The 20,121-nt window shown below is 41.8% G+C and overlaps 1 protein-coding gene across 7 annotated transcripts in view; it reads left to right on the top strand.

Moving 5' to 3' along the window:
- The first annotated feature begins 5,466 nt into the window (after positions 1-5,466).
- The window catches only part of KCNJ15 (potassium inwardly rectifying channel subfamily J member 15), a 34,171-nt gene continuing 19,516 nt past the window's right edge, over positions 5,467-20,121 (top strand). The window contains exons 1-3 of one of the 7 annotated variants that reach the window (XR_014563290.1): positions 12,050-12,374; positions 12,712-12,783; positions 18,838-18,895. The gene's annotated coding sequence lies outside the window, so the exon portion shown is untranslated. Of the gene's footprint in view, positions 5,545-12,049; positions 12,375-12,397; positions 12,585-12,711; positions 12,784-18,837; positions 18,896-20,121 lie in introns of those variants that run through there. The other 6 variants (XM_083734798.1, XM_083734801.1, XM_083734797.1 and 3 more) reach the window with 6 other exon arrangements.

Genomic DNA, 20,121 nt, shown 5'->3' with positions numbered 1-20,121 from the left:
TCCTATTCATTTAAAAATATTTTTGAAGCACACTTATTTTGAGTTGCGTTGTCCTGTAAATATGAAGAGCAGATTGTGTCACTAGGAGGCTTCAGTGTTTTGCTTCCCAATAGTTCCTTCCAAAACTTTGCATGTAAAAGTACCACTATCTCTGGTCTAGCACATTCACTTTCAAGGGGGGATAAATCTTTATAGACTATTTAAAGTACTTAGGAACATATGAAAAGCATACTGGATCAGACCAATGGCCCATCTAGTCCAGCATCATGTTCTCATGGTGGCCAATCAGAAACTGCCAAGTAGGCCCTGAAGACAAGAGCAGTCTCCTCTCCTGCAATTTCCAGCAACTAGTATTCAGAAGCAAACTGCTTCCAGCAGTGGAGGTACATTGTAGTCATCATGATTAGTAGCCATTGTAATGTATGATAAAGTATTGTAAAGTACAGTAAAGCCTGAGTTTCCATTTAAAAGAAACTGAAATAAGGCTCGAGATTGGAGTTTATAAACATGCTCACAAGCTGTATTTTATCCAACGTATCAGAATTCTTACACTTGTGCAGAAACTGATTGTATCCACATCAGTATAATCCTCCATTTTCTCTTATTTGTTTTACTAGACACCCCCCTCCCAAAGGGCTCAACACATCATTAAACATCTGCTCAGACATGTCTATCAATCTTTTTTCTTGAAGCGTCTATCATTAAGATATGGATTCAATAGGCAAAATGCTGAGCAAAGGGGTTTCAAAATGGTGTTTTTCATTTTTAATGACTTGCTGCTGCAACTGCCATGTTCAAGGGAAAATACAAATTGCAAAATTCAACTTGGTCCAAAGCAGCAGAAATTCAGCATGAAAAGTATTTGTGAGGACTTTGGAAGGAGAAGCACAGTACGAAGACAACAGGAACTTTCTCTAGCATTAAAATCCAGCACCTTGTTGTCAGTCTTTGCTGCAGTTTGAGATAAGTAACTGATCTCAGAAACAATATTTGCAGTAATATCTTGACACAGCAAGGGTATTCAAAGGTGAAGTGCTGGTTAATTAAAAACAGCCTTTTGGATGTAACTTCACAACTGGTTCTCCCCTGCCCTCTGTAATGGAGATGAGTCTTGATACCATTGAATATGATCCGAATTTTAATGTATTTTTTTAAAAGCCCCACATAATTGTTTCCTAACAATCTGGCCAAAACGGATAAATGAAGTTCATTATTTTTGGCACCTGTGTTGATAATAACAAAAAAAAAAATTATTTACCGGATAGTTTGCGGGAGTTTTTATTAAATCACTGCAGTCTATTAGGTAAACATGGATTTGCCACACTGCGTGATTGAACAAACATATACACAAGCTTCTTGAAATATTATGCAATTAAAATTTTATTTATCGGTTTTGAAACTTTTTAACCTTCTTATAACAAACCTTACCACTTTTTTTACATCACCTCCTCAAAAGGCGAAAGTGGCGCATTGCAGTACTGGGGCCCCTTGGTTTAACACCTCTTGCAAACAAGCAAGATCCCTTCTTCATTCTATCTATAATGAATACAAAAACTCTAATGCCCAGGCTCTACCACCCTCCTATTTACAAGCCAAAAGAGCATACAAACAGACTTTAAAGCTGGCCAAACGCGAGTGGTACCAAAAGCGTTGGCGAGCCTTGATTGCGGCCTCTAGATCCCGCAGACCACAGGAATTTTGGTCTCTGATAAACAAAAGAGGAAGGAAGTACCCACTGGCAATTATCCCTGCGCCCACATGGGAACAATTCTTGAGTAAATATTTCTCTTTCGCAGAGGAATCCAACTCATCCACGGAATTCCGAGCCGACCATCTACCTTTGTGGCCCTCTACCGACCCAGAGCTGATAATGGACTTGATACTAGATCTGAAAACGGGCAAAGCCCCTGGGCCAGATCTAGTCCCTGCTGAGGCTATTGTTGCGCAACCGAGGTGGTGGGCTGAAATTCTGGCCAAAGTCTTTGATGCAATTAATTCTACGGGTCTTATCCCTAGGTCATGGAAGGAGGCCGTGATCGTTCCAGTCCATAAAAAGGGTCCCCCTGCTGACCCAGAGAACTACCGGAACATCAGCCTTTTGTCTATCATCGGGAAAATCTATGCAAATTTTTTGCTGTCTAAGCTGTCCCATTGGGCATACGACTCAAATTTGATTGGCCATGAGCAAGCGGGCTTTAGGAACAATTATTCGACCACTGACCATATGGTAATTATGTATCATCTTGCCAGAAAATATTCTGCCCCGAGTCGGGGGCGCCTATGTGTCGCTTTCATAGACTTAAAGGCCGCCTTCGACAGTATCCCAAGAAACTGTCTATGGAGGAAATTAGAGAGATGGGGCATAGATAGAAGGCTGTTATGGCTTATAACCCAATTACACCACGGGTCGTCGGCTAGAGTGAGACTCACACCGGCGGGAAACCTATCCAACGAGGTCCCAATAAATAGAGGAGTGCGCCAAGGCTGCATTTTGGCCCCACTCCTCTTCAACTTGTTTATTAGCGACATGAAGCTCTTTCTGAGTGAGTCTCAAGCCAACATTCATGCCCCCCGCCTAGCTGATTTTCGCTGCCCTCTGCTCCTATATGCTGACGATGAAGCGATCCTTTCCTACTCTAGAGTCGGTTTATGCAGAGCTCTAAAGATTTTTGCGGCTTATTGCAAACTCAACCATCTGACAATTAATCATGGAAAATCTAAAGTACTGGTCTTTACTAGGTCTCGGAAAACTTACAGCTGGAAGTTAGATGGAGTCCAATTAGAACAGGTTTTCAAATTTAAATACCTGGGAGTCTTTTTTCACTACAACCTAAGCTGGAAGCCACAGATACAGTATTTACTGAACAAAGGGAAAACAATACTTTACACTCTACTCCAATTTTTTGCGGTCGACGGAGCCTCCCACATCCCTTCTGCATTGAAGGTGTACCACGCAAAAGTGGTTTCCACCCTCTGTTATGCTGCCCCGCTCTGGGCCCCAGGGTCCAATTTAACATCGCTGGGGACATTGCAGAATCAGTTTCTCCGTCGCCTCCTGAAACTCCCCATGTGTGTGAGCAATGCAGCCATACATCTGGAGCTAAGGATTGCATCATTGGAGACTGTCATCTGGAAGCGAGTCTTTGGCTACTGGCTGTCCAGCTGGCATAGGCTTCCCGACCATTACCTCTTTCAGTGCCTCTGGCGGGATGACTTTGTTAATCCGTGGGTAGGAAAAATCCATGCCAAACTTCTGAGCATCGGAATTTCCCCAGCGGACTCCTTAAAGATGAACCTACGCTCAGCCAAAAGCCTTATCGAGCAAAGATTAGCAGACATTGAAAATCAACACAACCTCTCCAGGGGTGGGGGTGTCTGCTCCCCCAGGTATCATGGAATAACCCCACCACTTGGCCTTCCATCATATATGTCATCTCTTTCATCTGTACCACACCGACTTGCATTTATTCGTGCAAGGTTCAATGTTTTTCCATCGAACCTGCTGAGCCACAGATTTTCCAAGGGTTTGGTGTCTCCGCTATGCGAGTGTGACGGGAAAACAGTTGAATCTCTTCCACATATAATGTTCAACTGTCCCTTACATAGCATAGCCAGGACTAAATTCCTAGGTCCTGCTTTACTGCGCTTGGTTGGCAGGCCTGTTGAGTCACATGCCACACTGCTTTTGCAGGATACAGATCCTTCTGTAACTCTGCAGGTGGCGAGATTCCTGAATGCGGTTATCTCACACACAAAAACCACCAAAAAACAACATCAACAACAATAACTAATCGGACAGTTATGATGAGAGTGCATGACGGATCTTGTCTCCAGTTCTCCTTTTTCTGTGAACCGTCCCTTGGATCTTTCCGGGCCCCAAGCTGTTATTTGTCACTGCTCAATGACCCACTCTTGCATCGTGGTGTTCTCCTTCTGTTGTTAGATGTATTGGTTTTTATGTTTCTGTGCTTTTATGTTTGTACATATTTTATGGGCTAATAGCCGTAAATAAATAAATTTATTTATAAGTGCAGTCTATTAGGTAAACATGGATTTGCCACACTGCGTGATTGAACAAACATATACACAAGCTTCTTGAAATATTATGCAATTAAAATTTTATTGGACAAATAAAATAATAATCTGGACCAAAAATCATGAGTGGCATCTTGACTATGGAGTTGGCACAGGAAGTGCTCCCTAAAGCTTTGTTGCTATTCAGTCTCCATCCAGTACAAAGATAATGTAGCAGCAGCCAGGATTGTCTTCAGATCACCCCATTTGTTGCCCTTTCATATGACTTTGGCAATAGCATGTGCAGACATACATTTATCTGTTTCAGCAATTCCAAACACGATCCATGTGGCAGCCACATTGTCCCAACACCACCATTGACTTGGACATTAGTTGATTCACGAATTCTTGAGAACAGGCATTTTTTTACGAGAAACAAACTGACCACAGTTGAAGACACTATGGATACCTGGAAATTCAGTTTCTGTTTCTTGTGGGTCCTTTAGAACAGAGATCAGGAACCTGTGGCCCTCCTGATGTTGCTGGACTACAGCTCTCATCAACCTGACCATAGGCCATGCTGGCTGGGGCTGATGGGAGTTGGAGTCCAATAATATCTGGTCAGTCACAGGTTCCCTATTCCTGCTTCAGACTCACTGCTAGTGGTCAGAACGTGCTGCGATGATGGTCAAAGAGAAACAACAGCATGGGACGACCTGTTTTGAAATGGACTTGTACCTCTTCTGAGTGAAAAGATGAACAGAAGGATTTTGAGGTTCAGCCATGATATCCATGATTTGAACAATGAGCACGATGCTCTTTTTATTCTCTCACTCACCTTACACCTTCATAAACACGTTCTCCCATATCCGCTGAGCAAAAACTAATTTGCCAATAAGAATGTGTATAGTAGGGCTGCTTCAGTTGCTTGTGTTGAATCTTGACCATGAAACATTGACACCATATATGCTGCTTGGACTATGAGCCCATTGGAACCCTGACATTTCCTCCTGCAAATTTCCTTAAGACAATCTGTGGGTTTTTAACATTCTTTCTTTTATTGCCATTGAACACCCTGATAAAGTATGTACTCGGGGTGTTCAGTAATGCTGGAACCTAAGACGATGAAGAGTTTCTTTATCAGTCCCACATCTCAGTCTGCTTCCAGCTGGCCTATGACTGCACCAGGGCGGGGGGAACCAAGCCTACAATATTGTGAGAGCTGCTGGGAGATAATGCCATGATTTTCACTGCATTTTCCACCAAGAACTATGTTCACAACAACAAGCAACAGTTAAGATACGGGTCTAACAATTATTCTCAAGTTGCGCATTAAAATATTGGCACACGTTTCTGTTTCTAGTCTAATCATTGTTGCAAACAGAATCAGACATCTTCGCTGCAATCTTCTCTTCAGAAAATGGGACTTTTGGTGTTACCAGTATTTTTGTCATAGATTAATAGCCATGTTCTTCTGGAAAGTTTTGCTGTTATCTGTGGGAAATGTGAGAGATTTCTTGCATCTTAGAGGTATGTACAGTTTTTTTGGCAGGGTAGAATGGGGGCTTCGCTATTGTTCCACAAGAGTTGTGGGATCCATGCTCTGTACATTTTAATGTCTGCTGCTTTATAATTGATTAACTCAGCAAAAGCTGTGCCCTCCTACTGTGCTGGTGTTTCCTGCCGAGTCACTTGCCTAGAGCTTTATAAAGCCCCAAATACACATTTTGCACTCTCCGTGCTCTCATCACATCAGAACTTATTTTTGAAACATTTTTGCTGTCATTGCTATTTTGATCGCTTCTTTCTTTTTTATTGACAATTTATAGAAAAGTTATATATTTTGTATGTTTTAGCATTAAAACATCACATTATAAAATGGATCAAGGGGTAAAATTGAATATACTCAGAAAACAAAACCCACAATATTTTTCATTGTATATGGATTTGACTGGCTATTGTGATGAGTTGTTGAGGTTATTAAGCTTATTAAGTTCCCCTTCAGTCCATTTTTGTTCTTTCTTCTTGTAACTTTGCAGAGTTGCACTTCTTTGAAGGATCTCCAGTCCCATCCTACCATTGGCTTTGTAGGTGTTCTGCGGGTCAATGTCTGTTGATAGTATGTCAATATTTTTGGATTCTCTGAGATGGTTGTCCAAGATAACATAATCTATATCACCTGTGTTTCAGAGTACAGAAGACAAACCTCTGTTTGAAGGTCTATTTAGAGAATAATTGTCTATTTGAAGAAGTCTTCTATTTGATGTCTTGTCTAAGGCCCATCTGCACTCACTCTGTTACAATTCCTAGAGTGCCCTGGGAAAAAAGAATGAAACTGCTCTGGAGTTGTAGCTCTGTGAGGGGAATAGAGGTCTCCTAACAACTTCCAGCACCTTTAAAAAACTATAGTCCCCAGACTTCTTTGGAGGAAATCATGACTAAATAGTGGTATGATGCTGCTTTAAAGGTTTAGCGCAGAAAGAGCCAGAGTCTAGCTTAAAGATTAAGAACCATAATAAATATGGATGTGTGGATCCATATTTTACTGTTCAACATGTAGCTCAAATTCCTTACCCCTTTGTACCATTTCATATGTGAAGGTAGGCTTTACAGTTACATTGAGACCTTATGTAAGAAGTTACATCCAATATTCAGTTTCATTTGTTAAGAAGATAGTCTTTTGTTAACTAGATAGCAAGTTTTTTGTTTTTTGTTTTAAGTAGGTAGCTTTGAATATTCTCTTTTGTTGGAAGAATGGCCCTTTAGTATAATGAAAGAGTTGTCCAAGTTTTGTTGATTTTTTGCCATAGTAGTTGATAATCAAAGGTGTTATATGGAAGCAGTAATGTCAGAGTAAGTAGTGAGGAGAAAATCTGCCTTTCATTCCTGACATTGGATGGTCAACAGGAAGGCTGCAGTGGGTCTCTGTTGTGACACATGGCATAGAGACACACACATTTGCCACCCATCCGAAGGAGAGCCATTTTACTCATCGTATATGAATTCCATTCTGCTGTTGTGTCCTTTGATTATGCTAGACTTCCACAGTGGTGTGCTTCATCTCCTACAGCGTCTGTAGACACACCACTTATGTTAAGGCGTTAGGACTCAATGTTCCTCTTCAGGTCTTCATCATAGTCCTTATCATTATCTCTACTCCCCACCTCCATCCAAGTCAGTTGTTCCTGTGACCTCCAGGGAGAAGGTTGTAAAACTCTTGAAGTTGGGCAGGAAGAGATTTCTTTCAGACCATAATTGTGGTCTTTCAGCAGCTACATCAACCTCTCCAGTTGCTTCTAGAGAAATAAATCAAAGCCAGACCTTTTGTGTGTGAAGGAACATTCAGTCCATCATACTGACAGGTAATTTGCCAGTATCTGTGTAATAATGATGGCGATTAATGAATACTTGATAATCAATGGAAATATGTAATTTTTAAAGACAAACCTTTTCACATCATACAATTTTTGAAAATCACGATTTCCATATTTGTGGGCCTTTATATTATGTGTGTGTGGTTGTGGGTGTATGGTGGTGGAGAGCTCACTTCCCCTTATATTTAGTCCTCACATTCTGTGAAGGATGGGTGAGAAAGTAAGTGTAAAAATAACCTGAATCAAAAGCCTGTGTCCATGAAAAGGGTTTGAAGAGACATATTGTACCCTTAACTTTAAGCTTTAAACACATAAAATATGTAACTGGAAAGGTCAACATTTTCCTGTGTTTTGGAACATGTGAAAACAAGGGGCTATGATGGAGACAATTGAGCAGCTCACTGCCCTGGATACACTTGGTACCTAAAATTCTAAAGGTAATTCTGTCTCACCTTGATTAAAAGGATGTCCCTTTCATCCCCTAGATCACAATCTGATCACGTTAACTTTTTCATACTTCTTTCTACCATTACAGATTTCTTCAGATACTGTATATAAAATCTGGACGGGATTATAATTCATTGCCATTTCCTCATACTTGTCATAATGGTTTGAAGTATTTACGCACCCACACCCACATAGGTTTACGCCCCCCTGGCCAGCATTTTTCCATAGATTTTAAAGAAGGTAGCAAGTATGTAGCAAGGGAGAGTCATCACTATGCAAGTTCATCAAGCCTGTGGTTTTGACTGAGGATGGGGTTGGAAAGGAGCTGGGAAAATGTTGGGTCTTCTCATAGCAACAGCTTTAATACCCCAGGAACAGCACTCCAGGAAGCCTGCACCAGCTTGAGCAAAGACAACAGATACCCCCACATCCTTTTTGCAAGTGGCAATCAGAAGACATGTGCCTACCAGTCATTTGGGGTTACTGTGCCACTTTCAAAGCAATTTTTCCTTAATGTTAGGGTGAAGTTCTGAGGGTTACATTTGCACATGGGGGCTGCATACCGATGGTTGGTGGAGACCAGAAAAAATATGTGCGTGTCATAGGCAAAAATGAGTGAATCAATGGATGTGACTCTTACCTTTATATTGTAGACCACATTCCAGCCACACAAAAAACCAGTGGGTTCTACACACCCATTTCTCTACCCACCACCCAGGGACCAAGGGGTATTATAACAGTTTAATGACATATTGTAGCTGGGCAAAAGCCACTCACAGAGGGTGTGGAGCAGGGTAGGTTAGGGGTGAGACCTGGCTAGTGCCCTGAGGACCAGATGAAAAGGCTTGGAGGATAGAAGTTCCCTGTCCCTGTGTTAGTGTAACTTTAACTTTTGGTAGTCTCAGTGATTTTCTTGATTCTTGACACTATTGTCTAAGTATTTACACAAGTCCAATAGTTCAACAAAACTTGCCCTGAATCTTGCAGTCTCTGAGAAGAGTCAGATGACAGTCCTTTAGACCACCATGCAGCGATATTTCCTTCCAGAATCACTAACTGAGAACTCCATTTTTCACAGGCCGTAAAAGTTTGAAAGGTTAAATACTCAGCTAGCTGGAAAGCCTCATTCCATTTTTAGCAAAGAGATCTGGCTTGCTGAGAAACTGATGGACTCAGAGGCAATTTGAAGGTGCATATGTTACACACACATTTTAACTCCACCTTTTCTCTAGTGAGCTTAGACCAGCATGCATGGTTTCCCCATTTTGTTCGCAGAACAGCCCTGTGAGGTAGACTAAGCAGCACTCTTCAGTTTTGAGTCCCCAGTGTTGTTGGGCTACAACTTCCATAATCCCCAGCCAGTTTAGCCAATGGTCAGGAATTGTGGTCCAACAAAGAGTGGAATAGAGTAAGTGATGGGCCTGTCCTGATTTAAGGTCATCTAGCAAGTTTCATGAATAGCCCTGGTCTGACGTGCTTACAACTGCACCATACTTGCTCTCTAACTCCCCCTGACTTCCTATGGCATTGCAATGATAAAGGTCACCTTGTGTTGGAAAATTCCTCAAGATTTGCATTTGGAATGCATTGCAGCTTGGATTGACTGCTAATTGTACTAGGAGGCGAAAGAAGAATGTTCTTTTGCATTGATAACTGGGGGGGGGGGGAAGAATGGGGGAAAAAACCCAGTCTTCTGGAGGAGCCCTCATACAGCCTGCCCAACTTCCTTTACACCCTCTAGGCGCAACTGCTATCAACATTCTTGGAAGTCTAGGCCCTCACAGGTACTTGTTAGGCCTTTGGGGTTTTATTTTTTTAAAGTTCTCATTTCTTTTAATTTACCAATATATCCAGGGAGCCCTCCAGGTATGTTGAAACTTGCTCCCTTATTTGGGAGTTGCCTCATTTGGCTTCCAGACTGATGAACACGCAACCACCTGCATTTGCTACTAGAAGGAATGATGCCCAGCCCCAGCCTGTCCCTCTCCCCTGGCTAATGTTCTAATGAAAACAGAAGCAGGGTCAGAGGCCATTTTATGGGCCTCCAGGAACCATCCCTAGATAAAAGTTTATTGTTCACGCTGGTAATTTAAAGCAAAGGTCTCTGGCTATCTATGCATTGATAACATGATAATTCTTTATCCGGGGGCCTGCTTAAGTCTGCACACAGTCCACCGATACTATAGAACAGAGCAGTAAATTTAGCCATTCAAATAACTACCACAGATGACCACACAAAGCATGCTTTGTTTCTCAAAAGTTCATTTTAGTGGCGTAGTGTGGTTGTGGGGGGCACAGGGGCGGTTGTCCTGGGCCCAAAATTGTTAGGGGCATAAAAAATTCAACACCCAGTGCTGCCTCAATACAGCAGTGCACTTCCATCACTGGGCTCCACTGAAAATGGCTTCTCCATGTGAACAGAAAGTGACCTCTCCAGACAACAGAATGACTCTTCTTCTCTTATGTCTGGGCTTGCAATCTCCTGGGTGACATGAACACTGTTAGGCAGTTGAATGTGCATGTGTTCTTCGTTTGCCTCTCACCCACTCCCTCCATGTGGCCCTGGGCACTGGCAACCCATGCTATGTCACTGGTTGATTGTGTTTTTCATTTGCTCTTCGCTCATGTCTTTGTAGCTTGGAAAGAGGTTCTTCCCATGTGTCTCTAAGCAGAAAAGCCATGTGACTGACTAGGCTGCTGGATAGTCAGTCCTGGTAGGAATGCTTTTACTCCATTTGTTGTTATGAGGCCTGCCCTGCACAGCCACTATAGCAGATATGAGAGGAGTCAGGACTACTTCAAAAGCAGTCCTATGTAGTAGCATTAGCCTAAAAGAATCATACATTGGTTCTAATCCTGCTCAAAGTTGTTTCCCTGAAGGCCAGGGCAGCAACAGGGAGCATTTCTTACTTTGAGGAACTTTGTGTTTGCGTCTAGGCTTAGTATTTGTTTTGTGACCTTCCTAGAGAGGGGGAGAGTGAACAAGCAACAGTGATTCTCTATAATACATTTCTGTTGTTGTTGTTGTTTAGTCGTTTAGTCATGTCCAACTCTTTTTTGTTTAATTAGTTACTTTTTTATTGGAAGTAGCAATAGTGGATGCCTAGTGGATATGTTGCAACAAACTCTGTGTTAACCATTTCCCTACATTCACTTATTAAAAGCTGCAGCGACTGCTGGCTGGGGTGGGGCAAGTCCAGTAGAATTTCTTCTGACTGTCAGTGAGGGAGCCAGAAGCACCTCACCAGGGAGAGTATTCCACAAATGGAGAGCCACCACCAAGAAGGCCCTGCCGCAGGCCATTACCAATCAGGCGGCAGCCCAGCTGATCTTGGGACCCGAGATGGTTGATTTTGGAGGAGTTGCTTCTTCAGGTTGGGAGTGCTTGAAGGAGGTTCAGAAATGTATCAAACATATCAGAAAAAGTTAAAAATTAAAATACCCTTCCAAATCTCTGAGGCAAATCTAGAACTTTGGGACCAGCCTATTTCACCTCAGATCCAAATTGCCTTGTATTCTGAATAGCCTGAATAGCTCCAAAGTAGGGCCGTTCACTTTAGGTTAGTGCTTTATCTGGGGCTTTTACATACTCCTACTATTTTGGCATACTGTTGAGACTAGCTTTTAATCTGAATATAGTTGTTGTTGTTGTTGTTCTCCTATTGGTGGCTATGTTAGTGCTTTCTTTATTCTGCTCCCGGATTTATTGTATTTGAATTGGTTATGATTGTGTTTTTATTAAAGCTGATTTGGGGACCCTTTTTAGGGCCACAAATCAATTGTAATTGTTTTTGTAAGCAAGTGGTTTTTTTAAAAAAAGTGAAAGGTAATGTGTATATCAGAGAACAATATTCCAGGGCTAGCAGACTGAGTCTTCTGAACGGCGAATGTCTCCTATTTCGCTCTACATTTTACTGATTTACTTCTGGAAATCACATCAAAAACCATAATGCCCAAGACATCCTGGAACCATTAAGAGTGGCAAAATATAGCTCTCTTTCTCAACACTCAGTGTTTCCCAATGTTTAATTCTCATGTCTTGTAAATAACAAAGGAAATGCCACACACAAGAGATCAAAAAGAAACAGCGGTGCCAGCAATCAGCTGGGAACCATCGATATTCTGGGCTATCAACTCTGTCCATGGTTATTACCAGACCTGCACATTAAGCTAGACCTGCTGTGTATTTGCCTCACAATCAACCTGCCATTTCCCTAAAAGGAAGGAATATTCAGCCATTTCTCTTTTTCTTTTTAAAAAGGATAATATCAAGATTTATTCAAAGCTTTTTACACTTGTTTATTTGGGCAATAAGGTCATGAAGGGACTTTGATCAAGTTTCTTCAAAGATTAACTGACATCCTCTGAAAGTACATCAGTTTCTTTTCAATCAGGTATTTGCTCAGCTCCTGACAGGGTGTTGAATTCATTAGAATTATACGGTTTCCTGGTCTTCGCTGTAGGTTTCCTTAAGACATGCTGCTGAAATCACAAAGTCTCCTCTCAGATTCCTTCCCTCCCTCTGGCTTCCTCATTCAGGTAATTCCAACTCAGAAAAGGCTCTTTCTAACTTGTTTTTGACTGACAGCAAGTACGAGGGGACGTTGGGTGGGAGTGTGGAGGGGAAGGAGGGCTTTCAAAAGCACGCACAGATACATTACCTGAGGGACACACTCCTTCAAGGAAGGGCCATCCAGCTTGACATGAGAGTAACTTCAAGAAAGGAATCTGAACTTTGCTCTTTTACAGGTAAGAGGAAATTATAAGGAGGAATGCATAGTTCCTTAGCAATAGCTGAACAACATTGCACAGAAATGCAAAGCTGATGATTAAGACTTGTCCTGATTATTTCTTTTTTTTAAAATCCCTTTTAAAGTTACTCAAACTATCTGGGAAGCCAAGCTTGCTGAGTGCTGATGAAATTCTGTCTGGGGAAAGAAAAATAAAGGTATGTAGTCTTGATGGGTTATCCTGATGATCTGAGGTGCTACAGGGTGGTGACGGTGATAAATCCCTCAACTTTACTTTGCCAGTCCTTTTCTTGGGCCATTGGGGTTGTTTTTTTTTTGTTTTTAAATAGAGTTTCCAAATGCTTATTCTGCTCAAATACCCTGGTGTTGTTTTTCTGTTCACTTTTCCTTTTGGTTTTTTAAAAAATCATCTTTAATTGCTGTATTTCTTAACTCGATCAGAACTCTTTAAAGTCTCTATTAACTATGTGCATAAGAAGGTATTCCACAAGAGTTTTTGTACTAATTATAAGGAGGCATAAAATAAACAACACTTGCATGAAGAATACGACCGTCTTATTTCCAAGCGTATGAAAAGTGAGATAGAATTGCAAAGCCCACCATTAATTTGCGGCAACTTAGTCATATATCCCCTTTTAGAACGTACGCCTTAAAACTTATAGCGAAATTAATATTTTCCACATTGTGCTAATTCCAGAAAACAGCAGATCTAGATGTTTAATGCGAAACGGGAAGATGTATGCTATTTTTAACTTCTACGGGTTAACCTTTTTCTCTTTGATTTATTGATATAAATTGTGCCCTTTTGCTGTTCAAATCATGATGCCTTTACTTTCAATATCTTGAAATATTCATGTTTTAAGCCATCAATCTTAAACAGAGGAATGAACATTAAACAATACCATAATAAATAAATGCCTTAGTTCGCAACTAGATAAACATCTTAGTGCACAGCTTACGTTCAATATCCGTTCATTTATATGGCAGAATTAAGTACATGATCACATTTCTCCCATTACAAATAGTGGGGTATAGAGCTTTTGATTTTGCTAGGTTTGTCCAATAGCATTTGTGATTTCTGATATACCTTCAAAAGTGAGAAAAGCTCACTAAACAATGTTAATTTGTAAGTTTTTTTAAAAAACACCTGTAAATAAAAATGCTATGACCAGGCATCCATTTGTATGCTGAAGATCATACAAGGCCTAGAGAAAGAAACAGTAGTCATTGGCCTGAATTCTTTAACTACACAGATATTGTTTTGTCTGAGATATGATATATCTATGTAACTGAAAATTTGTGTGCATGAAGTGTTGATCCCAAACATTTAGCACATCCTGATGGATCTGGGGAAAATGTAATAAGATCCATCCTAGACATAACACAGAATATGTCAGAATACTAAGGTTAAGAATTCTAGACTAAACTACTTTAGATTGTTGCAGGTGAGAGGCAAAAATTTTGACTACTCCCTGCACTTTAAAAATTGCCTAAACCAGCACATTATGAAGTTTTAATGCTGTAGGAAATTTAATACATGTAGAAATCATTTATGTAGAGCAATCAAATTTATGACACATAGATGTACACCCCCACTGAATTCTGAAAAGGTACGGTCCAAAATTCTACCACCTAAGTTGACCACTTCATTCTGTGCATGTCTCTTTTCAGTCAAAGGCTCTTTGAGGCAGCTTACAACACAATCTAACAAAGTTGTACAAATCACGCCAAGCAACCTTGTTCCTTTAACTAGTGGCAGTGTCCAAAATGTGCTTCCCTCGCCGGACCTCGGGGTGAAGGGGGGTGGGGAGGAGTAAGAAATCAAATTAATAACAGTAATTTCCGTAGTAATTTGTAAAAGGGCTCTTGATGACAAAAAAATTCAGAAAAACCCCCAAAATTGTTCAAGAACCATTGAGGTAGGTGCACCACAAATTGTCTGTGGCCAACCCAGAATTACGTTACTTCTAACAAGTACACAAGACACACATCCAAAGACTGTACACATTTTTAGATTTGGCTTGGACAGACCTAAATGTGTCCAAGGTTCAGGTTTTGTATCTGATCCTGGTTAAAACAGGTTAAAGCAGATCTTTTAAACTTGTTCAGTCAAGCAAAGAAACAAGTCAATGTGGCAATCATAAACTCAGGGACTCCAAACTTCTTTTTTGTTTGTCCTGATTTTATAGATAGCGCTGTTTCTTCCACTTTTATTGCCCCAGATATCTTTAGCTAACACAGACAGCCGGCAGCCTCTGGTAAGAAAGAGAGAGCTAAACCTTGAAGTACCAGACGGTGCTGAGGTGTTGAGCCAAAAACAACAGAAATTAACTATTCTACATACTGCCCTGAGATTGTGTGTTTCAAATCATTTTTGGCTTTTTAAAAAAGCCACCTAAGTAAAATATTGGCGTTTTTATATTATTTCTCCTTTCTCTCTTGCCCCGAAGTATTTTTGTCTGTCTCTCTATATGCAGAAATGAAACACAGAAATATACCAGATACAAGTTTCTGTATTAAAGAGTTAAAATCAAAGTTTGCCATCTCACAGAACCTATTAAATGTCAAGTGCTTGAAGGCTGCTGCCCTGCTGTTCTGTTTCTAACCTACTGGAAAGAAGGAACACTCATGAATGAGTTACTACAGACTCAAGCAGCACTTTACTATTTTGTTTCTACAGCATGGGAGACACTGAGGAATGGCCAGGAAGAGAGAATAAATAAGGGTGAAATTCCTGCTCTTGCTGTATCATTGAGAATGGGGCTGGGGCAAACATTCATCAAACCAGTGGTAGCCAATGCTGGTGCCCTGTAAGTGTTGTTGACCCTAACGTCAATCAGCAGAGCCCGTGGTCAAGGTGGGCATTGGAGTCCAGCAACAATCTGGAGGGTACCACATTGGCCACCCCTGCCTTAAATCCTCCAGCACAGCAAGTTTTTTTGGGGGGGGGGATTTGCTGTTTTCCTGATTTCTGTGTGAGAACGGGTGAAACATTGGGGTTGGGTGCACATCCCATAAACCTAGGGACTCCCTGACCCAGGATCCTATAAGCTATTATATGGAACTGTCCCTTTCATGAGAAGGGCTGTCTTTCAGTAGAAAAGAATATACTTTGTTGTCAAAAGGTCCCAGGTGCAACCTTTGGCAAACCAAAGCAGGACTGGGAATGACCCCTGCCTCAAACTGTTGCCACTCAATGTAGACCATGGGTAGGCAAACTAAGGCCCAGGGGTCGGATTTGGCCCAATCGTCTTCAAAATCCATCCCGCGGACGGTCCAGGAATCAGCGTGTTTTTACATGAGTAGAATGTGTGCTTTTATTTAAAATGCATCTCTGGGTTATTTATGGGGCATAGGAATTTGTTCATTTTTTCTTCAAAATATAGTCCTGCTCCCCACAAGGTCTGAGGGACAGTGGACCAGCCCCCTGCTGAAAAAGTTTGCTGACCCCTGGATACTGAGCTAGATGGACTGACTTGGCATAAGACAGCTTCCTCTGTCACAGCTTGTGGGAGGAAGGTTAATTTGTGCTGGAGAAAGTGCTTTCCACTTCAGTCTCCATTAACCATTCACAGAGGACCTTTTAAAGTGAAGAAGGGGGCAGACAACCCCTAAGAGTTTAGAGGATTGCAGGGAGAGGAGGCCTGGAGTTGGAGATGTGTGCCACTCATCTTTCATCCTTTCATCCATTTCCTTCTTCTGTTAGATCATAGCTATACCACCCAGGTTCAGGGTTGGGAAAGAATTAAGCTCTGCCCTGACCGTATTGAAACTTTTCTGTTGAACAACTCAGATTTGAAGACCTAAGCTCCTTACCTAGTCCCAAACCAGAGTGGTGAAGCATGGGGAGGGAGAAATGATTTGTACATCTCCAACCATAACTTCTTCCCACTTCAGGATGCTGTCATCTCTGAAGGCCTCTGCACCCTTTGCAGTTCCAAGAGTCCTTTGGAAGGTTTCTTTGAATGGGTGGAAGCACTACTATCCCATTACCTACCCAAAATGAGTGATTGAAGGTGACAGACCCCCTCATACCTTAAAGGTTCCTGGAGGAGGCAGAATTGGGACAGGGCTGCATGGTTATAGCATGCAACTCCTGGCCCCTGTTTTACTCCCCCCAATAAGGACAAGCAGGCTGCTTGCTTCCTTTCACCCTCTTAGCCTAAGTGAGGGCTTGCACCTGTCATCTGCCTTCACACTGCCAGAACTCCATGGCCCAGCCACATCCTTTAGTCTTCCCATTTGGGGTTTCTTTCTATGATATTTTCCAGCTTACTCTGATGGACACCAAGGGGATTTAAATTTAGCTGGATTCTGCCCATGCATCATACTTGTAGGCATGCCCTATTAGACAAACACATGGGACAGCAGAAGGTCACATCCACACCATACTTTTAAAGCACATGTAAGGCACATAGCTCTCACCAAATAATTCTGGGAAGTGTAGCTATGTCACAAAGGTACAATTCACAGCACCCTGAACCCCCAGGATTCTTTGGGGAAGCCATTTGCTGTAAATGTATGGTGTGGACAGTCAGAAATCCTATGCTGCCCAATCAAGAACCACATACAGTGTGTGAGAACAACAACACTGTGGTACTGTAGTTATAAAATTCATCTTATGTACAGTGGTACCTTGGGTTACATACACTTCAGGTTACATTTGCTTCAGGTTACAGACTCCGCTAACCCAGAAATAGTACCTCGGGTTAAGAACTTTGCTTCAGGATGAGAACAGAAATCGTGCTCCGGCGGCACGGCAGCAGCAGGAGGCCCCATTAGCTAAAGTGGTGCTTCAGGTTAAGAACAGTTTCAGGTTAAGAACGGACCTCCAGAATTTGTATTTGAATTTAGGTTTAGAAATCATTTGTAGAATCTTAATGGCCATTCCTTGTATGCTTATTTTCCACAACTGCACTGCCATATCAGTGTTTATGTTCTGTTCCCACCAGTCTCAACTCAGCTGATATCCATCATCAGCCTTAGTACATAACTGAAGTATTTGGCCATGGCTAATATTTGTTGTTCTGTTGCAACAGGTGACTTGGAAAACACCATAGTAAGTTCCCACCTTCCTTTAGTCCTGGAAAAGTCAATGAAACACACAGTTATGTGTTCCGATTGTCACATTACCATTGCCTGGATCTGATTATAGAAATCTGCTCAGCGACAGTGAACAGTCCTACATTATTTAGCACAATCATTTCAGGACTCAGCGTTTGACGTTCTCAAGATTGTTGAACTTTTGAGCAGAGACAGGACTGTAAAAGAACAGTAATAAAGATAAGATAGCATGAAATGTAAATAAACAAGCACCACACCACCTCATTTTGCTGAAGTTATGTGCAATTGATAATGCAGAGGTTTTCATCTGTCTTCTTTTGAAATGTAGCATTGCAAAACTTTCCATAACAAAGGATAGTCAGCTACCACCTAATCCCCAAATTATGTTTCTAAAAGTATTCTGAAGGTTCTTTGATGCGCATTCCATGGAAGGGATTTTGGCTGTGCTGGACTCCATTGTTTTCTCTAATTTTTAGATGTTGCTCACATGCTTCAGGACAGTTAAGCATGCATTTAACTCTGCAATAATTGGAACCAAGCCCTTCACTGACACACAACCACAGGCAAGGGTGATTTGAATTGTATCTGCAGCATAGAATGGAGGGGGGGCTCTGCTGTTATAGAGATGCCACCCCTCCTTCCCATTACATTAATCAGAGCTAAGCTGAACTAGATGGGCACAGTTTGAACTAAAACAACAGCAGGAACACTTAGTTGGCATTGCTGCCTTGTTTTGGGCTCTGGAGGACAAAGTGGAGCAAGAAAAGCGAAGAAGATGCCACATATTATCACAGAAGGCTAGCAAAACTTCCCTAGGGAAAGCCTTACATTTCTGAGATGTGCAGGAGCCTGCTGTCCCTGGCCCCAAATTGGTCAGCAGTCCTACCCAACACCAGATATGCAGGGGAGGGGGCACACTCTGTTATGCGGCTCAGAAGAGGGAATAAACACACTGACTCCATCTGCACATAGACTGGGAGGTCAAAGAGGTATTCCTGCCTCCTATGGCAACAATCTGCAGCTCTTTAGGAAGCATCACCGTACACAGAGTAGCAGTAGTATAACACAAAATAGAGCAAAAGGATGACTCAACTCTTCTTAGGATGTAGAATAAGACCTGGTGGAAGTAATTTTATTTGATGGCTCTGACAGCATTTGCTGCTATTTCCCTCTCCCCCATCCACCAGCCCCTGAAAAAGAAGCAGGAAGAGGCTGCTGGTTAGCTGGGCGCACGTTTTGCTGAGTGTAAGTTGTTTTGCCTCTCACTCTCTGTCTGTTTTCCTCAGCCTTGTTTCTTTGATAGGCTTGCAGCCATGTGTGTGTCCCCTCTCTACCCTAAGCCATGATTTGTCCCCAACCTATTACTCTCCCTATAGCCTAACTGTCTTTTCTGGTATTCCTGCACTTGGTTCTATGTTCTCTCTGTCCTGGAAAAAAATGCTACACCTGTCCTAATCTAAGCGAGAACTTCAAGGTCATCTATAAATATGCTCCATTTATCCCCTGGCACCTCCAGCCAGCTTTTTCTATTTGCTCTGAAGCATGTTTCCTGCTTTGAGTGGAAGTAAGACCTATTGAATTTAATGGGGCCTACAGCCAGATAGGACTGCAGCCTTATTTGCATTCCATCTCTCCCTCCAACCAAGAGCTGGTCAGCATTATGTGGCTATTGACCATGCTCAATCCTCATAGAGATGCCCCGCACCCAAATAAAGCTGTACTCCAGCAAACTTTGGGGTTCCCTCTTGTGGGCTGATAACTCCCTCAAGTGGGTGTCATTTTAGCTACAGAAGGCCTCTGGACTTTGAAAATAGGGGGAAGTATGGGTTAGAGCAGTGCTGGAAGCCTCTGGGGCTATTTCTTTGTTATCTTACCCTGACATGCTGGCTGCATCTTCAAGAAGTGAGAAAGAGATTTAGGTAAGCTCACAATGCAAGCTAGCATCCAGCAGCAGGCAATGTCCATGCAGAGAAGGGAAAGCATCATTGTCAGTGAGCTGGTCTGGAAAGTCAAAGCCATTCAGGAGGTAAAGGGAGAGTTGTCATCTGAAAACAGTGCCAGTATGTGGGCTCCTTCAACTCAGCTTCCACAAATTTATCCCTTGTCTCCTATGCTTCAAGCATAAGGAAAAGACAGCCAAACTCTCTGCCTTTCATGAAATGCTGAAATCTATTAACTTGCTTTTCATTAAAGAAAGGATGTGAAGCTGCAGCTGAAAGCTATCATTTCATTATGGAAAACTCAATAGTTTTCCCTGTTGAGCTTTGATGTTTTCACCTCCCTCATAAAACATCAATGAATTGAAGGGACTCATTGACATAGTATTGAACTGGAACAAAGAATCATGGGATCTTGGATTCTTCTTGTTTTATAATTCTTTTGAAACATGGTCACTCTCCTCTGCTTCTTTCTGGAAATCATACTCTATTTCAGTGATTCTTGTAGAACACAGTTTCACTTGCAGGCACCAG

This window comes from Podarcis gaigeae, assembly GCF_964106915.1.
Source record: "Podarcis gaigeae genome assembly, chromosome: 4".
NCBI lineage: Eukaryota > Metazoa > Chordata > Lepidosauria > Squamata > Lacertidae > Podarcis > Podarcis gaigeae.
This window is presented reverse-complemented; position numbering and strand designations above follow the sequence as displayed.